The sequence below is a fragment of the Eucyclogobius newberryi genome, unplaced genomic scaffold (assembly GCF_026437365.1).
Source record: "Eucyclogobius newberryi isolate DKJ021-1_F unplaced genomic scaffold, fEucNew1.0.hap1 SCAF_83, whole genome shotgun sequence".
Classification (NCBI taxonomy): domain Eukaryota; kingdom Metazoa; phylum Chordata; class Actinopteri; order Gobiiformes; family Gobiidae; genus Eucyclogobius; species Eucyclogobius newberryi.
In genome coordinates, this window is record NW_027316525.1 from 199,549 (window position 1) to 218,126 (window position 18,578).

General features: G+C 45.3%; 12 non-coding genes across 12 annotated transcripts; all 12 read right to left on the reverse strand.

The window, feature by feature from the left end:
• Nucleotides 1-4,725: 4,725 nt before the first annotated feature.
• Nucleotides 4,726-4,798, reverse strand: trnak-cuu (transfer RNA lysine (anticodon CUU)). Its single transcript has one exon. It is a non-coding gene; the product is annotated as a tRNA-Lys (tRNA).
• A 329-nt stretch (nucleotides 4,799-5,127) lies between these two features.
• Nucleotides 5,128-5,237, reverse strand: trnal-caa (transfer RNA leucine (anticodon CAA)). Its single transcript has 2 exons — nucleotides 5,200-5,237; nucleotides 5,128-5,173 (listed from the first exon to the last, which is right to left on the reverse strand). It is a non-coding gene; the product is annotated as a tRNA-Leu (tRNA).
• Nucleotides 5,238-6,601: 1,364 nt separating this feature from the next.
• Nucleotides 6,602-6,674, reverse strand: trnak-cuu (transfer RNA lysine (anticodon CUU)). The gene has a single exon. It is a non-coding gene; the product is annotated as a tRNA-Lys (tRNA).
• Nucleotides 6,675-7,005: 331 nt separating this feature from the next.
• Nucleotides 7,006-7,115, reverse strand: trnal-caa (transfer RNA leucine (anticodon CAA)). Its single transcript has 2 exons — nucleotides 7,078-7,115; nucleotides 7,006-7,051 (listed from the first exon to the last, which is right to left on the reverse strand). It is a non-coding gene; the product is annotated as a tRNA-Leu (tRNA).
• Nucleotides 7,116-9,367: 2,252 nt separating this feature from the next.
• Nucleotides 9,368-9,440, reverse strand: trnak-cuu (transfer RNA lysine (anticodon CUU)). The gene has a single exon. It is a non-coding gene; the product is annotated as a tRNA-Lys (tRNA).
• A 330-nt stretch (nucleotides 9,441-9,770) lies between these two features.
• trnal-caa (transfer RNA leucine (anticodon CAA)) lies at nucleotides 9,771-9,880 on the reverse strand. Its single transcript has 2 exons — nucleotides 9,843-9,880; nucleotides 9,771-9,816 (listed from the first exon to the last, which is right to left on the reverse strand). It is a non-coding gene; the product is annotated as a tRNA-Leu (tRNA).
• Nucleotides 9,881-12,132: 2,252 nt separating this feature from the next.
• Nucleotides 12,133-12,205, reverse strand: trnak-cuu (transfer RNA lysine (anticodon CUU)). The gene has a single exon. It is a non-coding gene; the product is annotated as a tRNA-Lys (tRNA).
• A 331-nt stretch (nucleotides 12,206-12,536) lies between these two features.
• trnal-caa (transfer RNA leucine (anticodon CAA)) lies at nucleotides 12,537-12,646 on the reverse strand. The gene is made up of 2 exons: nucleotides 12,609-12,646; nucleotides 12,537-12,582 (listed from the first exon to the last, which is right to left on the reverse strand). It is a non-coding gene; the product is annotated as a tRNA-Leu (tRNA).
• A 2,250-nt stretch (nucleotides 12,647-14,896) lies between these two features.
• Nucleotides 14,897-14,969, reverse strand: trnak-cuu (transfer RNA lysine (anticodon CUU)). The gene has a single exon. It is a non-coding gene; the product is annotated as a tRNA-Lys (tRNA).
• Nucleotides 14,970-15,300: 331 nt separating this feature from the next.
• Nucleotides 15,301-15,410, reverse strand: trnal-caa (transfer RNA leucine (anticodon CAA)). The gene is made up of 2 exons: nucleotides 15,373-15,410; nucleotides 15,301-15,346 (listed from the first exon to the last, which is right to left on the reverse strand). It is a non-coding gene; the product is annotated as a tRNA-Leu (tRNA).
• Nucleotides 15,411-17,662: 2,252 nt separating this feature from the next.
• Nucleotides 17,663-17,735, reverse strand: trnak-cuu (transfer RNA lysine (anticodon CUU)). Its single transcript has one exon. It is a non-coding gene; the product is annotated as a tRNA-Lys (tRNA).
• A 331-nt stretch (nucleotides 17,736-18,066) lies between these two features.
• Nucleotides 18,067-18,176, reverse strand: trnal-caa (transfer RNA leucine (anticodon CAA)). Its single transcript has 2 exons — nucleotides 18,139-18,176; nucleotides 18,067-18,112 (listed from the first exon to the last, which is right to left on the reverse strand). It is a non-coding gene; the product is annotated as a tRNA-Leu (tRNA).
• Between the last annotated feature and the right edge of the window lie 402 nt (nucleotides 18,177-18,578).

The following is an 18,578-nucleotide window of genomic DNA, read 5'->3' on the forward strand; positions in this document are numbered from 1 at the left end:
GAGTCCCTCGGGTATAGTGTACTATTGCCGAAAAACGACAGAGTCCCTCGGGTATAGTGTACTATTGCCGAAAAACGACAGAGTCCCTCGGGTATAGTGTACTATTGCCGAAAAACGACAGAGTCCCTCGGGTATAGTGTACTATTGCCGAAAAACGACAGAGTCCCTCGGGTATAGTGTACTATTGGCTGGAAGCTCGGTTTTTTTTCTAAGTCCAGCAGGGGTATATGGTACTATATTCTGGTGATCAGATCACCTCCAGGCCCCAGGGGAGTGCTTTTCTGGGGGCAAACTGTGCACTGATGATGGGGGATTATTTCATTTTGCTCATTTTGGTGTTTTTTCACATTTTAACCCATTTTCACCCCTTTTGCTCACATCTTCAAACTCGGGCCCTGATTACAAGTTCTGACCAAATGATGACAAACACGGTATTTATTATGTATTTTTTTCATTTTTTTATTTTTCCAACTTATACATCCATCATTGGTGCCAGGCAGGTTGTGGAGAAAGCAGTGAAGAAAGGAGAGAGCCATCACAGAAAAGATGTCCATCCAGGGTCAAGGTACCCTGCACTTTTACATATCCAAATGACAGCATTTAAAGTTTTTTAGCGTATGGTATCTCTCGTTGCATGGAACCGCACAGAGAGACGCCACACTGACGGCACCTGTACTTTGTTTGCCGCCTGCCTTTGGTACGAGAGCGGTCAGAGCACACGGCGCAGTCTGGACGTCCCTCTGCTTGACAAAGCCAATGACGCTCTGTGAGTCTCTGTGGCATTTCACCCTCCGGTCTTGAGCGCCTCTCTTGTTTTTTGGAGTGATCAGCCAGTAATGCATCAATAATGTTCTGAATGTAAACCTTTAAAGGTTTGTGTGGGCCTGGAGTGGATTTGGTGTATATGATGTGTGAGTTGACAATACTTATGCTTATAATGGCATTGAATATGCGATGATACCATTTCCGGGACCTGTGTGGAAAGAGGTATGTCTTCATCCTCTGGTCAGCAGTGTCCACTCCACCCATGTAGGCGTTGTACTGGTCGACACATACAGGTCTTTTGATGTCACGGAAGCCAGTGTCATCTGTCTTGGATCGGATCCTCCTCTGAACACAATCATTTCCATGGACTGTGGACAACATGGTGAGACGTTTAGTATCGTGCCAAGCACAAGCCAGGAGTTTTCCCTTTCTGCAAAAAACTGGGTCATCTCCTTTTTTCAGCTGTAAGACACTTTTACCAAGGCATTTTGGCATCCCCAACCTGGTAATCCTTACCGTCCCACACAGTCCAGTTTCCAAATCTGCTAATTCATTTGCAATTACAGGCGAGGTATAGTAACTGTCCATGTAAATCTCGTGTCCTTTGCCCGTAAAGGGAGAAACCAACTCACGGACAACTGCGTGTGTTGCACTGATGTTGCTTGCATTATTTTTGTACTGTCCAGTGTGCATTGACCAGCGCAAAACATACCCTGAAAAGCTTTCACTCAGGGCATACACTCTATAGCCATATGTGTCAGGTTTATTCGGAGAGTAACATTTTAGTGAAGATCTCCCCTTAAAAGCTATTGTCATTTCATCTAAAGAAAGCTCCTTGATTGGACTGTAAACTGCTGCAAATTTGGGAATAATCAAATCTATTATTGGGCGGACTTTGAACAGTTTATCGTGCCCGGGCTCGCCTGTTCTCACATAATCATTATTGTTGACAAAATGAAAGAACGAAAGAATGATTTCAAATCTGTTTCTTGACATTACATTTCCAAATCCAGGCGTTTGTGTAAGCCAAAATGTTCCCCAGTAATCCTCGATTTCAGGTTTCTCAACAAGGCCCATGGAGAGATGCAAAGCGAAGAAAGCTTTCATTTCGGTGACTGATACATCATACCACTCAAGAAATCTTGAATGTGGCTTCAGAATCATAGGTGCCATACACTGATGTGCATATCTATTTGTCTCATCAGTAATGAAAGTCCAAAACTGATCGGTCAGAAAGAGTGACAGAATATCAAATGGATTAGCATCCGTCAGATCCATCTCTCCTGTGTAGCCAACTGGGTCTTCAAAAGGTTTGATCCATGCCTCAAATACCTCGACCTCTCTCAGCATGTCCCAGCTCTCATCCACCGGGCAAGTTTTACTGCAGCCACTGGTTCCACTGGTTCCTCGCCTCCGTCTGTCCTTTGCACCTGTCCGTTGTTTCGAAGTCCCTTCATCTCCACTTGGAAATCCATCGTCACTCTCGGGGAGATAATTTCCTTCAGAGTCAGAATCTGCTGTAAATTGCATGCCACGTGTACTTCCTCCAGCCATTTTTTTCCTTACCGGATCTGCCCTAGATCATACCTGGCTAATAAGAGGAAGTTGCACCGAACCGACCAATGACTGAAGTTATTCATTTTCTACTATTATTTCATAAATTTCCTTGTACGGTAAAGTCGCATTTCTGCGACTTTGGCGCTTAAAGGGTTAGTTTGTGTGAACTGTGAGTATACAGAATCAGATCCGTTATTACAGTAGCACAAATGACCGTACCTATACTTTGGTAAAAAAACACATCAAACTGCTGTCTCTTTTTAAAGGAGTTTGATGTGGTTGTTGTCACATCAAACTACTACGTCCTTTAAAAGTCCACATCAAGCTAATGCTTCGTTTTAAAGTCTATTGCAATTGAGATGTCAGTCGAGAGCCGTAACAGCAGTAGTGCATCCAAGAAAGCTGTGTATTGAATGGATATAGAACCTTTAGTGAAGCAGGAGCCAACAGGCTATTCACATCCTTGTGTAGGGTCTCAAACTACAGGTATTCAGTTTACGATTAAGGAAGATTTCTTAGCAGAAACGAGACAAGACGGGGCACCAGGGTAAAACCCAAAAAGCTAAGATACGGTCCTTAATCGCGCTCGTTAAAAGGTCTGAAGGGTGTTTCACGATTCAGGGACTTACGCATAGTCTAATCAAACAAACAATAGTCAATAACTCTTTCGTGTAGTTTATTTATCAAAAGGGCAATCAAAAAGGGCACCGGAGCAGAAATGCGCACAGGTAAATCACAGGTGATGTTATATCAGATTTAACAGCAGATTTCATGCAGATAATGTTAAACCAGGGTTTTGCCTTTGATAATCAAACGTGTCTATGCTAATCTATATCAAAAAGAGGGAAAGTGAGAAGCTAAGGGAGGAGGAACAGCTGAGTTCTACCCAAATCACGCCACAAAAGAACCGCACACTGAAGTCGGCTTACGATTTTGTAGAACTCGGTCCGGCTGGTCCTTGTCCGCGGACGAGATCCGTGGCGAGGCAGCGGCGTGGAGCGGTGTGGCGGGCGAAGGCAGTGGCGTGCCGCGATATCCGTGACGCGGGGCGGCAGCGGTGGCGCGAGGCGGCGCGTGGAGCGGTGTGGCGGGCGAAGGCAGTGGCGTGCCGCGATGTCCGTGACGCGGGGCGGCAGCGGTGGCGCGAGGTGGCGCGTGGCGATGTCCGGGAGTTCCTTAGCGGTAGAACGCTTTAGCTGCGTGTTAGCTCCTCACGCGGCCTTTACGCAGATGAGAACGTAGCGCTGATCCACGTACACGGGGTAGATTACTTCAAAAATAGTAGAAGCGAAGTAGAAAAGAAAGTCTCTGTCCGGTTTAGCGCTTAAGCTTAGTTCCAGGTGTTTCCAGGTGTTTTCAGAGTTCAGGGGGGCGATGAGGCTGGCCTAGTCTTGTCGACCCACGTGGCGGACGCTTTGTTGAGACAAAGGAAAAGTAAACAGGCTCGTCCGTGGAGACGGCTTCAAAGAGATAGACAAAGGCTTGAACAAAAAAAAAGGAAGAAGAGAGCAAGAAGAGAAGAGAGGAGAAGAGAGCGTTCCAAGCTCGGAGCGTCTTTTTGTCACCTAGCGCCGCAGGGCACGCTGGGAGCGAAAGGGGCGGGCGCTACTGCGACGACACGTTAAACACTTTTGGCAGTTTGTGCACATTATTCCTTGAGGTAGATACATTTTACATCTTCTTTCACCTGTGATGGGCACTCGAGTTAAAGCATTGGGAATATAAAACCTTAAACAGTGGAAAAATACGTAACACAAGGTGAAACATGAGGTGTACGGAGTTGATTCGGACAAACATTCATGGCATAATCACATAAAACATAGTTTTCATCGGGGCGTCCTCCTGTAAGACTGTGGGGGAGAAGGTCTGTTATCGCCAAAGTCACAGCGGCTCCCTGCGGTGAGGGAGAGAGGGAGAAAGAAAACCCCCCAATGTTCAAAGAGAGTTTTTCTGTTATCTGGCCGTGGAATATCCATCTCCATTCCCCTACACTTGCAATGAGGTCAAATATAGGACAAACCCATTGTCAGGAGTGGGATTAGAACCCATTCCTCCACTTGTAGACCAAATTTGCTTACGCTTAGGTAGGAGTTTACCTTGACCCTGACACCTTGGACATTTCAGCGATGCTGACATTGAGCTCCCTTATCTCGAAGATAACGTTCCAAAAATCAGTACAAAGTAAATGCTTTGGCAACCTTACACTAGATGAAGTCTTTCCAATTATGTACAGTCCATATAAAGAGATGACTTTAACAGGTGATGAGAATTGAGTGAAATAGTTCAAATCTCATTGTTACAGAGGGTTTAATTCTTCTTCTTTCGGTTCCAACAGAAGAAAATTTATGACCAAGATTTCACCGGTTGTAATGGCGAGCAGTCCATAAAGCTTAAAATCAACTCCGCCCAACGTGGGGCTCGAATCCACGACCCTGAGATTAAGAGTCTCATGCTCTACCGACTGAGCTAGCCAGGCTGGCTGCCCAAAAGGCAAAAAAAGGTCATAATGAAAACCCAGAATTTTTCAGTACTAAGTGGTAAATTAATCTGTCACTTTAATTTCTCAGTGAGTGGTCACAATTACAGTATAAGACATATGATACAGTTCACTCTGAATGTACTCAATGCTTTGACAGTACAGCATCTACGTAGTAGATTGGCCATCACATCACAATTCATCATTGGAAGTAACACTTCATTTGAAATCTTAAGCCAATACGACAATTTTTCATCCATTGTCACACATATGTGCTTGTAAATTAGGGTGTAAAAATGGCTTCCTTTCCAAAGGAAATATTTTTTTTTTGTCAGGAGTGGGATTTGAACCCACGCCTCCATTCAGAGACCAGAATCCCCTGTGGCGAGGAAGGAGTTTACGTTGAGTCTGGCGCCTTAGACCGCTCGGCCATCCTGACACTTTATTTATGTGAACTGTGAGTATACAGAATCAGATCCGTTATTACAGTAGCACAAATGACCGTACCTATACTTTGGTAAAAAAACACATCAAACTGCTGTCTCTTTTTAAAGGAGTTTGATGTGGTTGTTGTCACATCAAACTACTGCGTCCTTTAAAAGTCCACATCAAGCTAATGCTTCGTTTTAAAGTCTATTGCAATTGAGATGTCAGTCGAGAGCCGTAACAGCAGTAGTGCATCCAAGAAAGCTGTGTATTGAATGGATATAGAACCTTTAGTGAAGCAGGAGCCAACAGGCTATTCACATCCTTGTGTAGGGTCTCAAACTACAGGTATTCAGTTTACGATTAAGGAAGATTTCTTAGCAGAAACGAGACAAGACGGGGCACCAGGGTAAAACCCAAAAAGCTAAGATACGGTCCTTAATCGCGCTCGTTAAAAGGTCTGAAGGGTGTTTCACGATTCAGGGACTTACGCATAGTCTAATCAAACAAACAATAGTCAATAACTCTTTCGTGTAGTTTATTTATCAAAAGGGCAATCAAAAAGGGCACCGGAGCAGAAATGCGCACAGGTAAATCACAGGTGATGTTATATCAGATTTAACAGCAGATTTCATGCAGATAATGTTAAACCAGGGTTTTGCCTTTGATAATCAAACGTGTCTATGCTAATCTATATCAAAAAGAGGGAAAGTGAGAAGCTAAGGGAGGAGGAACAGCTGAGTTCTACCCAAATCACGCCACAAAAGAACCGCACACTGAAGTCGGCTTACGATTTTGTAGAACTCGGTCCGGCTGGTCCTTGTCCGCGGACGAGATCCGTGGCGAGGCAGCGGCGTGGAGCGGTGTGGCGGGCGAAGGCAGTGGCGTGCCGCGATATCCGTGACGCGGGGCGGCAGCGGTGGCGCGAGGCGGCGCGTGGAGCGGTGTGGCGGGCGAAGGCAGTGGCGTGCCGCGATGTCCGTGACGCGGGGCGGCAGCGGTGGCGCGAGGTGGCGCGTGGCGATGTCCGGGAGTTCCTTAGCGGTAGAACGCTTTAGCTGCGTGTTAGCTCCTCACGCGGCCTTTACGCAGATGAGAACGTAGCGCTGATCCACGTACACGGGGTAGATTACTTCAAAAATAGTAGAAGCGAAGTAGAAAAGAAAGTCTCAGGGTCGAACCCACGATCCAATCCAATTATGTACAGTCCATATAAAGAGATGACTTTAACAGGTGATGAGAATTGAGTGAAATAGTTCAAATCTCATTGTTACAGAGGGTTTAATTCTTCTTCTTTCGGTTCCAACAGAAGAAAATTTATGACCAAGATTTCACGGGTTGTAATGGCGAGCAGTCCATAAAGCTTAAAATTAACTCCGCCCAATGTGGGGCTCGAACCCACGACCCTGAGATTAAGAGTCTCATGCTCTACCGACTGAGCTAGCCAGGCTGGCTGCCCAAAAGGCAAAAAAAGGTCATAATGAAAACCCAGAATTTTTCAGTACTAAGTCTGGTAAATTAATCTGTCACTTTAATTTCTCAGTGAGTGGTCACAATTACAGTATAAGACATATGATACAGTTCACTCTGAATGTACTCAATGCTTTGACAGTACAGCATCTACGTAGTAGATTGGCCATCACATCACAATTCATCATTGGAAGTAACACTTCATTTGAAATCTTAAGCCAATACGACAATTTTTCATCCATTGTCACACATATGTGCTTGTAAATTAGGGTGTAAAAATGGCTTCCTTTCCAAAGGAAATATTTTTTTTTTGTCAGGAGTGGGATTTGAACCCACGCCTCCATTCAGAGACCAGAATCCCCTGTGGCGAGGAAGGAGTTTACGTTGAGTCTGGCGCCTTAGACCGCTCGGCCATCCTGACACTTTATTTATGTGAACTGTGAGTATACAGAATCAGATCCGTTATTACAGTAGCACAAATGACCGTACCTATACTTTGGTAAAAAAACACATCAAACTGCTGTCTCTTTTTAAAGGAGTTTGATGTGGTTGTTGTCACATCAAACTACTGCGTCCTTTAAAAGTCCACATCAAGCTAATGCTTCGTTTTAAAGTCTATTGCAATTGAGATGTCAGTCGAGAGCCGTAACAGCAGTAGTGCATCCAAGAAAGCTGTGTATTGAATGGATATAGAACCTTTAGTGAAGCAGGAGCCAACAGGCTATTCACATCCTTGTGTAGGGTCTCAAACTACAGGTATTCAGTTTACGATTAAGGAAGATTTCTTAGCAGAAACGAGACAAGACGGGGCACCAGGGTAAAACCCAAAAAGCTAAGATACGGTCCTTAATCGCGCTCGTTAAAAGGTCTGAAGGGTGTTTCACGATTCAGGGACTTACGCATAGTCTAATCAAACAAACAATAGTCAATAACTCTTTCGTGTAGTTTATTTATCAAAAGGGCAATCAAAAAGGGCACCGGAGCAGAAATGCGCACAGGTAAATCACAGGTGATGTTATATCAGATTTAACAGCAGATTTCATGCAGATAATGTTAAACCAGGGTTTTGCCTTTGATAATCAAACGTGTCTATGCTAATCTATATCAAAAAGAGGGAAAGTGAGAAGCTAAGGGAGGAGGAACAGCTGAGTTCTACCCAAATCACGCCACAAAAGAACCGCACACTGAAGTCGGCTTACGATTTTGTAGAACTCGGTCCGGCTGGTCCTTGTCCGCGGACGAGATCCGTGGCGAGGCAGCGGCGTGGAGCGGTGTGGCGGGCGAAGGCAGTGGCGTGCCGCGATATCCGTGACGCGGGGCGGCAGCGGTGGCGCGAGGCGGCGCGTGGAGCGGTGTGGCGGGCGAAGGCAGTGGCGTGCCGCGATGTCCGTGACGCGGGGCGGCAGCGGTGGCGCGAGGTGGCGCGTGGCGATGTCCGGGAGTTCCTTAGCGGTAGAACGCTTTAGCTGCGTGTTAGCTCCTCACGCGGCCTTTACTCAGATGAGAACGTAGCGCTGATCCACGTAAACGGCGTAGATTACTTCAAAAATAGTAGAAGCGAAGTAGAAAAGAAAGTCTCTGTCCGGTTTAGCGCTTAAGCTTAGTTCCAGGTGTTTCCAGGTGTTTTCAGAGTTCAGGGGGGCGATGAGGCTGGCCTAGTCTTGTCGACCCACGTGGCGGACGCTTTGTTGAGACAAAGGAAAAGTAAACAGGCTCGTCCGTGGAGACGGCTTCAAAGAGATAGACAAAGGCTTGAACAAAAAAAAAGGAAGAAGAGAGCAAGAAGAGAAGAGAGGAGAAGAGAGCGTTCCAAGCTCGGAGCGTCTTTTTGTCACCTAGCGCCGCAGGGCACGCTGGGAGCGAAAGGGGCGGGCGCTACTGCGACGACACGTTAAACACTTTTGGCAGTTTGTGCACATTATTCCTTGAGGTAGATACATTTTACATCTTCTTTCACCTGTGATGGGCACTCGAGTTAAAGCATTGGGAATATAAAACCTTAAACAGTGGAAAAATACGTAACACAAGGTGAAACATGAGGTGTACGGAGTTGATTCGGACAAACATTCATGGCATAATCACATAAAACATAGTTTTCATCAGGGCGTCCTCCTGTAAGACTGTGGGGGAGAAGGTCTGTTATCGCCAAAGTCACAGCGGCTCCCTGCGGTGAGGGAGAGAGGGAGAAAGAAAACCCCCCAATGTTCAAAGAGAGATTTTCTGTTATCTGGCCGTGGAATGTCCATCTCCATTCCCCTACACTTGCAATGAGGTCAAATATAGGACAAACCCATTGTCAGGAGTGGGATTAGAACCCATTCCTCCACTTGTAGACCAAATTTGCTTACGCTTAGGTAGGAGTTTACCTTGACCCTGACACCTTGGACATTTCAGCGATGCTGACATTGAGCTCCCTTATCTCGAAGATAACGTTCCAAAAATCAGTACAAAGTAAATGCTTTGGCAACCTTACACTAGATGAAGTCTTTCCAATTATGTACAGTCCATATAAAGAGATGACTTTAACAGGTGATGAGAATTGAGTGAAATAGTTCAAATCTCATTGTTACAGAGGGTTTAATTCTTCTTCTTTCGGTTCCAACAGAAGAAAATTTATGACCAAGATTTCACGGGTTGTAATGGCAAGCAGTCCATAAAGCTTAAAATCAACTCCGCCCAACGTGGGGCTCGAACCCACGACCCTGAGATTAAGAGTCTCATGCTCTACCGACTGAGCTAGCCAGGCTGGCTGCCCAAAAGGCAAAAAAGGTCATTATGAAAACCCAGAATTTTTCAGTACTAAGTCTGGTAAATTAATCTGTCACTTTAATTTCTCAGTGAGTGGTCACAATTACAGTATAAGACATATGATACAGTTCACTCTGAATGTACTCAATGCTTTGACAGTACAGCATCTACGTAGTAGATTGGCCATCACATCACAATTCATCATTGGAAGTAACACTTCATTTGAAATCTTAAGCCAATACGACAATTTTTCATCCATTGTCACACATAGGTACTTGTAAATTAGGGTGTAAAAATGGCTTCCTTTCCAAAGGAAATATTTTTTTTTTGTCAGGAGTGGGATTTGAACCCACGCCTCCATTCAGAGACCAGAATCCCCTGTGGCGAGGAAGGAGTTTACCTTGAGTCTGGCGCCTTAGACCGCTCGGCCATCCTGACACTTTATTTAAGTGAACTGTGAGTATACAGAATCATATCCGTTATTACAGTAGCACAAATGACCGTACCTATACTTTGGTAAAAAAACACATCAAACTGCTGTCTCTTTTTAAAGGAGTTTGATGTGGTTGTTGTCACATCAAACTACTGCGTCCTTTAAAAGTCCACATCAAGCTAATGCTTCGTTTTAAAGTCTATTGCAATTGAGATGTCAGTCGAGAGCCGTAACAGCAGTAGTGCATCCAAGAAAGCTGTGTATTGAATGGATATAGAACCTTTAGTGAAGCAGGAGCCAACAGGCTATTCACATCCTTGTGTAGGGTCTCAATCTACAGGTATTCAGTTTACGATTAAGGAAGATTTCTTAGCAGAAACGAGACAAGACGGGGCACCAGGGTAAAACCCAAAAAGCTAAGATACGGTCCTTAATCGCGCTCGTTAAAAGGTCTGAAGGGTGTTTCACGATTCAGGGACTTACGCATAGTCTAATCAAACAAACAATAGTCAATAACTCTTTCGTGTAGTTTATTTATCAAAAGGGCAATCAAAAAGGGCACCGGAGCAGAAATGCGCACAGGTAAATCACAGGTGATGTTATATCAGATTTAACAGCAGATTTCATGCAGATAATGTTAAACCAGGGTTTTGCCTTTGATAATCAAACGTGTCTATGCTAATCTATATCAAAAAGAGGGAAAGTGAGAAGCTAAGGGAGGAGGAACAGCTGAGTTCTACCCAAATCACGCCACAAAAGAACCGCACACTGAAGTCGGCTTACGATTTTGTAGAACTCGGTCCGGCTGGTCCTTGTCCGCGGACGAGATCCGTGGCGAGGCAGCGGCATGGAGCGGTGTGGCGGGCGAAGGCAGTGGCGTGCCGCGATATCCGTTACGCGGGGCGGCAGCGGTGGCGCGAGGCGGCGCGTGGAGCGGTGTGGCGGGCGAAGGCAGTGGCGTGCCGCGATGTCCGTGACGCGGGGCGGCAGCGGTGGCGCGAGGTGGCGCGTGGCGATGTCCGGGAGTTCCTTAGCGGTAGAACGCTTTAGCTGCGTGTTAGCTCCTCACGCGGCCTTTACTCAGATGAGAACGTAGCGCTGATCCACGTAAACGGCGTAGATTACTTCAAAAATAGTAGAAGCGAAGTAGAAAAGAAAGTCTCTGTCCGGTTTAGCGCTTAAGCTTAGTTCCAGGTGTTTCCAGGTGTTTTCAGAGTTCAGGGGGGCGATGAGGCTGGCCTAGTCTTGTCGACCCACGTGGCGGACGCTTTGTTGAGACAAAGGAAAAGTAAACAGGCTCGTCCGTGGAGACGGCTTCAAAGAGATAGACAAAGGCTTGAACAAAAAAAAAGGAAGAAGAGAGCAAGAAGAGAAGAGAGGAGAAGAGAGGGTTCCAAGCTCGGAGCGTCTTTTTGTCACCTAGCGCCGCAGGGCATGCTGGGAGCGAAAGGGGCGGGCGCTACTGCGACGACACATTAAACACTTTTGGCAGTTTGTGCACATTATTCCTTGAGGTAGATACATTTTACATCTTCTTTCACCTGTGATGGGCACTCGAGTTAAAGCATTGGGAATATAAAACCTTAAACAGTGGAAAAATACGTAACACAAGGTGAAACATGAGGTGTACGGAGTTGATTCGGACAAACATTCATGGCATAATCACATAAAACATAGTTTTCATCGGGGCGTCCTCCTGTAAGACTGTGGGGGAGAAGGTCTGTTATCGCCAAAGTCACAGCGGCTCCCTGCGGTGAGGGAGAGAGGGAGAAAGAAAACCCCCCAATGTTCAAAGAGAGTTTTTCTGTTATCTGGCCGTGGAATGTCCATCTCCATTCCCCTACACTTGCAATGAGGTCAAATATAGGACAAACCCATTGTCAGGAGTGGGATTAGAACCCATTCCTCCACTTGTAGACCAAATTTGCTTACGCTTAGGTAGGAGTTTACCTTGACCCTGACACCTTGGACATTTCAGCGATGCTGACATTGAGCTCCCTTATCTCGAAGATAACGTTCCAAAAATCAGTACAAAGTAAATGCTTTGGCAACCTTACACTAGATGAAGTCTTTCCAATTATGTACAGTCCATATAAAGAGATGACTTTAACAGGTGATGAGAATTGAGTGAAATAGTTCAAATCTCATTGTTACAGAGGGTTTAATTCTTCTTCTTTCGGTTCCAACAGAAGAAAATTTATGACCAAGATTTCACGGGTTGTAATGGCGAGCAGTCCATAAAGCTTAAAATTAACTCCGCCCAACGTGGGGCTCGAACCCACGACCCTGAGATTAAGAGTCTCATGCTCTACCGACTGAGCTAGCCAGGCTGGCTGCCCAAAAGGCAAAAAAAGGTCATAATGAAAACCCAGAATTTTTCAGTACTAAGTGTGGTAAATTAATCTGTCACTTTAATTTCTCAGTGAGTGGTCACAATTACAGTATAAGACATATGATACAGTTCACTCTGAATGTACTCAATGCTTTGACAGTACAGCATCTACGTAGTAGATTGGCCATCACATCACAATTCATCATTGGAAGTAACACTTCATTTGAAATCTTAAGCCAATACGACAATTTTTCATCCATTGTCACACATATGTGCTTGTAAATTAGGGTGTAAAAATGGCTTCCTTTCCAAAGGAAATATTTTTTTTTTGTCAGGAGTGGGATTTGAACCCACGCCTCCATTCAGAGACCAGAATCCCCTGTGGCGAGGAAGGAGTTTACCTTGAGTCTGGCGCCTTAGACCGCTCGGCCATCCTGACACTTTATTTATGTGAACTGTGAGTATACAGAATCAGATCCGTTATTACAGTAGCACAAATGACCGTACCTATACTTTGGTAAAAAAACACATCAAACTGCTGTCTCTTTTTAAAGGAGTTTGATGTGGTTGTTGTCACATCAAACTACTGCGTCCTTTAAAAGTCCACATCAAGCTAATGCTTCGTTTTAAAGTCTATTGCAATTGAGATGTCAGTCGAGAGCCGTAACAGCAGTAGTGCATCCAAGAAAGCTGTGTATTGAATGGATATAGAACCTTTAGTGAAGCAGGAGCCAACAGGCTATTCACATCCTTGTGTAGGGTCTCAAACTACAGGTATTCAGTTTACGATTAAGGAAGATTTCTTAGCAGAAACGAGACAAGACGGGGCACCAGGGTAAAACCCAAAAAGCTAAGATACGGTCCTTAATCGCGCTCGTTAAAAGGTCTGAAGGGTGTTTCACGATTCAGGGACTTACGCATAGTCTAATCAAACAAACAATAGTCAATAACTCTTTCGTGTAGTTTATTTATCAAAAGGGCAATCAAAAAGGGCACCGGAGCAGAAATGCGCACAGGTAAATCACAGGTGATGTTATATCAGATTTAACAGCAGATTTCATGCAGATAATGTTAAACCAGGGTTTTGCCTTTGATAATCAAACGTGTCTATGCTAATCTATATCAAAAAGAGGGAAAGTGAGAAGCTAAGGGAGGAGGAACAGCTGAGTTCTACCCAAATCACGCCACAAAAGAACCGCACACTGAAGTCGGCTTACGATTTTGTAGAACTCGGTCCGGCTGGTCCTTGTCCGCGGACGAGATCCGTGGCGAGGCAGCGGCGTGGAGCGGTGTGGCGGGCGAAGGCAGTGGCGTGCCGCGATATCCGTGACGCGGGGCGGCAGCGGTGGCGCGAGGCGGCGCGTGGAGCGGTGTGGCGGGCGAAGGCAGTGGCGTGCCGCGATGTCCGTGACGCGGGGCGGCAGCGGTGGCGCGAGGTGGCGCGTGGCGATGTCCGGGAGTTCCTTAGCGGTAGAACGCTTTAGCTGCGTGTTAGCTCCTCACGCGGCCTTTACTCAGATGAGAACGTAGCGCTGATCCACGTACACGGGGTAGATTACTTCAAAAATAGTAGAAGCGAAGTAGAAAAGAAAGTCTCTGTCCGGTTTAGCGCTTAAGCTTAGTTCCAGGTGTTTCCAGGTGTTTTCAGAGTTCAGGGGGGCGATGAGGCTGGCCTAGTCTTGTCGACCCACGTGGCGGACGCTTTGTTGAGACAAAGGAAAAGTAAACAGGCTGGTCCGTGGAGACAGCTTCAAAGAGATAGACAAAGGCTTGAACAAAAAAAAAGGAAGAAGAGAGCAAGAAGAGAAGAGAGGAGAAGAGAGCGTTCCAAGCTCGGAGCGTCTTTTTGTCACCTAGCGCCGCAGGGCACGCTGGGAGCAAAAGGGGCGGGCGCTACTGCGACGACACGTTAAACACTTTTGGCAGTTTGTGCACATTATTCCTTGAGGTAGATACATTTTACATCTTCTTTCACCTGTGATGGGCACTCGAGTTAAAGCATTGGGAATATAAAACCTTAAACAGTGGAAAAATACGTAACACAAGGTGAAACATGAGGTGTACGGAGTTGATTCGGACAAACATTCATGGCATAATCACATAAAACATAGTTTTCATCGGGGCGTCCTCCTGTAAGACTGTGGGGGAAGGTCTGTTATCGCCAAAGTCACAGCGGCTCCCTGCGGTGAGGGAGAGAGGGAGAAAGAAACCCCCCCAATGTTCAAAGAGAGATTTTCTGTTATCTGGCCGTGGAATGTCCATCTCCATTCCCCTACACTTGCAATGAGTTCAAATATAGGACAAACCCATTGTCAGGAGTGGGATTAGAACCCATTCCTCCACTTGTAGACCAAATTTGCTTACGCTTAGGTAGGAGTTTACCTTGACCCTGACACCTTGGACATTTCAGCGATGCTGACATTGAGCTCCCTTATCTCGAAGATAACGTTCCAAAAATCAGTACAAAGTAAATGCTTTGGCAACCTTACACTAGATGAAGTCTTTCCAATTATGTACAGTCCATATAAAGAGATGACTTTAACAGGTGATGAGAATTGAGTGAAATAGTTGAAATCTCATTGTTACAGAGGGATTAATTCTTCTTCTTTCGGTTCCAACAGAAGAAAATTTATGACCAAGATTTCACGGGTTGTAATGGCAAGCAGTCCATGAAGCTTCAAATCAACTCCGCCCGACGTGGGGCTCGAACCCACGACCCCAAGATTAAGAGTCTCATGCTCTACCGACTGAGCTAGCCAGGCTGGCTGTTTAAAAGGCAAAAAAAGGTCATAATGAAAACCCAGAATTTTTCAGTACTAAGTCTGGTAAATTAATCTGTCACTTTAATTTCTCAGTGAGTGGTCACAATTACAGTATAAGACATATGATACAGTTCACTCTGAATGTACTCAATGCTTTGACAGTACAGCATCTACGTAGTAGATTGGCCATCACATCACAATTCATCATTGGAAGTAACACTTCATTTGAAATCTTAAGCCAATACGACAATTTTTCATCCATTGTCACACATTTGTGCTTGTAAATTAGGGTGTAAAAATGGCTTCCTTTCCAAAGGAAATATTTTTTTTTTGTCAGGAGTGGGATTTGAACCCACGCCTCCATTCAGAGACCAGAATCCCCTGTGGCGAGGAAGCATTTTACCTTGAGTCTGGCGCCTTAGACCGCTCGGCTATCCTGACACTTTATTTACGTGAACTGTGAGTATACAGAATCATATCCGTTATTACAGTAGCACAAATGACCGTACCTATACTTTGGTAAAAAAACACATCAAACTGCTGTCTCTTTTTAAAGGAGTTTGATGTGGTTGTTGTCACATCAAACTACTGCGTCCTTTAAAAGTCCACATCAAGCTAATGCTTCGTTTTAAAGTCTATTGCAATTGAGATGTCAGTCGAGAGCCGTAACAGCAGTAGTGCATCCAAGAAAGCTGTGTAGTGAATGGATATAGAACCTTTAGTGAAGCAGGAGCCAACAGGCTATTCACATCCTTGTGTAGGGTCTCAAACTACAGGTATTCAGTTTACGATTAAGGAAGATTTCTTAGCAGAAACGAGACAAGACGGGGCACCAGGGTAAAACCCAAAAAGCTAAGATACGGTCCTTAATCGCGCTCGTTAAAAGGTCTGAAGGGTGTTTCACGATTCAGGGACTTACGCATAGTCTAATCAAACAAACAATAGTCAATAACTCTTTCGTGTAGTTTATTTATCAAAAGGGCAATCAAAAAGGGCACCAGAGCAGAAATGCGCACAGGTAAATCACAGGTGATGTTATATCAGATTTAACAGCAGATTTCATGCAGATAATGTTAAACCAGGGTTTTGCCTTTGATAATCAAACGTGTCTATGCTAATCTATATCAAAAAGAGGGAAAGTGAGAAGCTAAGGGAGGAGGAACAGCTGAGTTCTACCCAAATCACGCCACAAAAGAACCGCACACTGAAGTCGGCTTACGATTTTGTAGAACTCGGTCCGGCTGGTCCTTGTCCGCGGACGAGATCCGTGGCGAGGCAGCGGCGTGGAGCGGTGTGGCGGGCGAAGGCAGTGGCGTGCCGCGATATCCGTGACGCGGGGCGGCAGCGGTGGCGCGAGGCGGCGCGTGGAGCGGTGTGGCGGGCGAAGGCAGTGGCGTGCCGCGATGTCCGTGACGCGGGGCGGCAGCGGTGGCGCGAGATGGCGCGTGGCGATGTCCGGGAGTTCCTTAGCGGTAGAACGCTTTAGCTGCGTGTTAGCTCCTCACGCGGCCTTTACTCAGATGAGAACGTAGCGCTGATCCACGTAAACGGCGTAGATTACTTCAAAAATAGTAGAAGCGAAGTAGAAAAGAAAGTCTCTGTCCGGTTTAGCGCTTAAGCTTAGTTCCAGGTGTTTCCAGGTGTTTTCAGAGTTCAGGGGGGCGATGAGGCTGGCCTAGTCTTGTCGACCCACGTGGCGGACGCTTTGTTGAGACAAAGGAAAAGTAAACAGGCTCGTCCGTGGAGACGGCTTCAAAGAGATAGACAAAGGCTTGAACAAAAAAAAAGGAAGAAGAGAGCAAGAAGAGAAGAGAGGAGAAGAGAGCGTTCCAAGCTCGGAGCGTCTTTTTGTCACCTAGCGCCGCAGGGCACGCTGGGAGCGAAAGGGGCGGGCGCTACTGCGACGACACGTTAAACACTTTTGGCAGTTTGTGCACATTATTCCTTGAGGTAGATACATTTTACATCTTCTTTCACCTGTGATGGGCACTCGAGTTAAAGCATTGGGAATATAAAACCTTAAACAGTGGAAAAATACGTAACACAAGGTGAAACATGAGGTGTACGGAGTTGATTCGGACAAACATTCATGGCATAATCACATAAAACATAGTTTTCATCGGGGCGTCCTCCTGTAAGACTGTGGGGGAGAAGGTCTGTTATCGCCAAAGTCACAGCGGCTCCCTGCGGTGAGGGAGAGAGGGAGAAAGAAAACCCCCCAATGTTCAAAGAGAGATTTTCTGTTATCTGGCCGTGGAATGTCCATCTCCATTCCCCTACACTTGCAATGAGGTCAAATATAGGACAAACCCATTGTCAGGAGTGGGATTAGAACCCATTCCTCCACTTGTAGACCAAATTTGCTTACGCTTAGGTAGGAGTTTACCTTGACCCTGACACCTTGGACATTTCAGCGATGCTGACATTGAGCTCCCTTATCTCGAAGATAACGTTCCAAAAATCAGTACAAAGTAAATCCTTTGGCAACCTTACACTAGATGAAGTCTTTCCATTTATGTAGAGTACATATAAAGAGATGACTTTAACAGGTGATGAGAATTGAGTGAAATAGTTGAAATCTCATTGTTACAGAGGGATTAATTCTTCTTCTTTCGGTTCCAACAGAAGAAAATTTATGACCAAGATTTCACGGGTTGTAATGGCAAGCAGTCCATAAAGCTTCAAATGAACTCCGCCCGACGTGGGGCTCGAACCCACGACCCCGAGATTAAGAGTCTCATGCTCTACCGACTGAGCTAGCCAGGCTGGCTGTCCAAAAGGCAAAAAAAGGTCATAATGAAAACCCAGAATTGTTCAGTACTAAGTCTGGTAAATTAATCTGTCACTTTAATTTCTCAGTGAGTGGTCACAATTACAGTATAAGACATATGATACAGTTCACTCTGAATGTACTCAATGCTTTGACAGTACAGCATCTACGTAGTAGATTGGCCATCACATCACAATTCATCATTGGAAGTAACACTTCATTTGAAATCTTAAGCCAATACGACAATTTTTCATCCATTGTCACACATATGTGCTTGTAAATTAGGGTGTAAAAATGGCTTCCTTTCCAAAGGAAATATTTTTTTTTTGTCAGGAGTGGGATTTGAACCCACGCCTTCATTCAGAGACCAGAATCCCCTGTGGCGAGGAAGGATTTTACCTTGAGTCTGGCGCCTTAGACCGCTCGGCCATCCTGACACTTTATTTACGTGAACTGTGAGTATACAGAATCATATCCGTTATTACAGTAGCACAAATGATCGTACCTATACTTTGGTAAAAAAACACATCAAACTGCTGTCTCTTTTTAAAGGAGTTTGATGTGGTTGTTGTCACATCAAACTACTGCGTCCTTTAAAAGTCCACATCAAGCTAATGCTTCGTTTTAAAGTCTATTGCAATTGAGATGTCAGTCGAGAGCCGTAACAGCAGTAGTGCATCCAAGAAAGCTGTGTAGTGAATGGATATAGAACCTTTAGTGAAGCAGGAGCCAACAGGCTATTCACATCCTTGTGTAGGGTCTCAAACTACAGGTATTCAGTTTACGATTAAGGAAGATTTCTTAGCAGAAACGAGACAAGACGGGGCACCAGGGTAAAA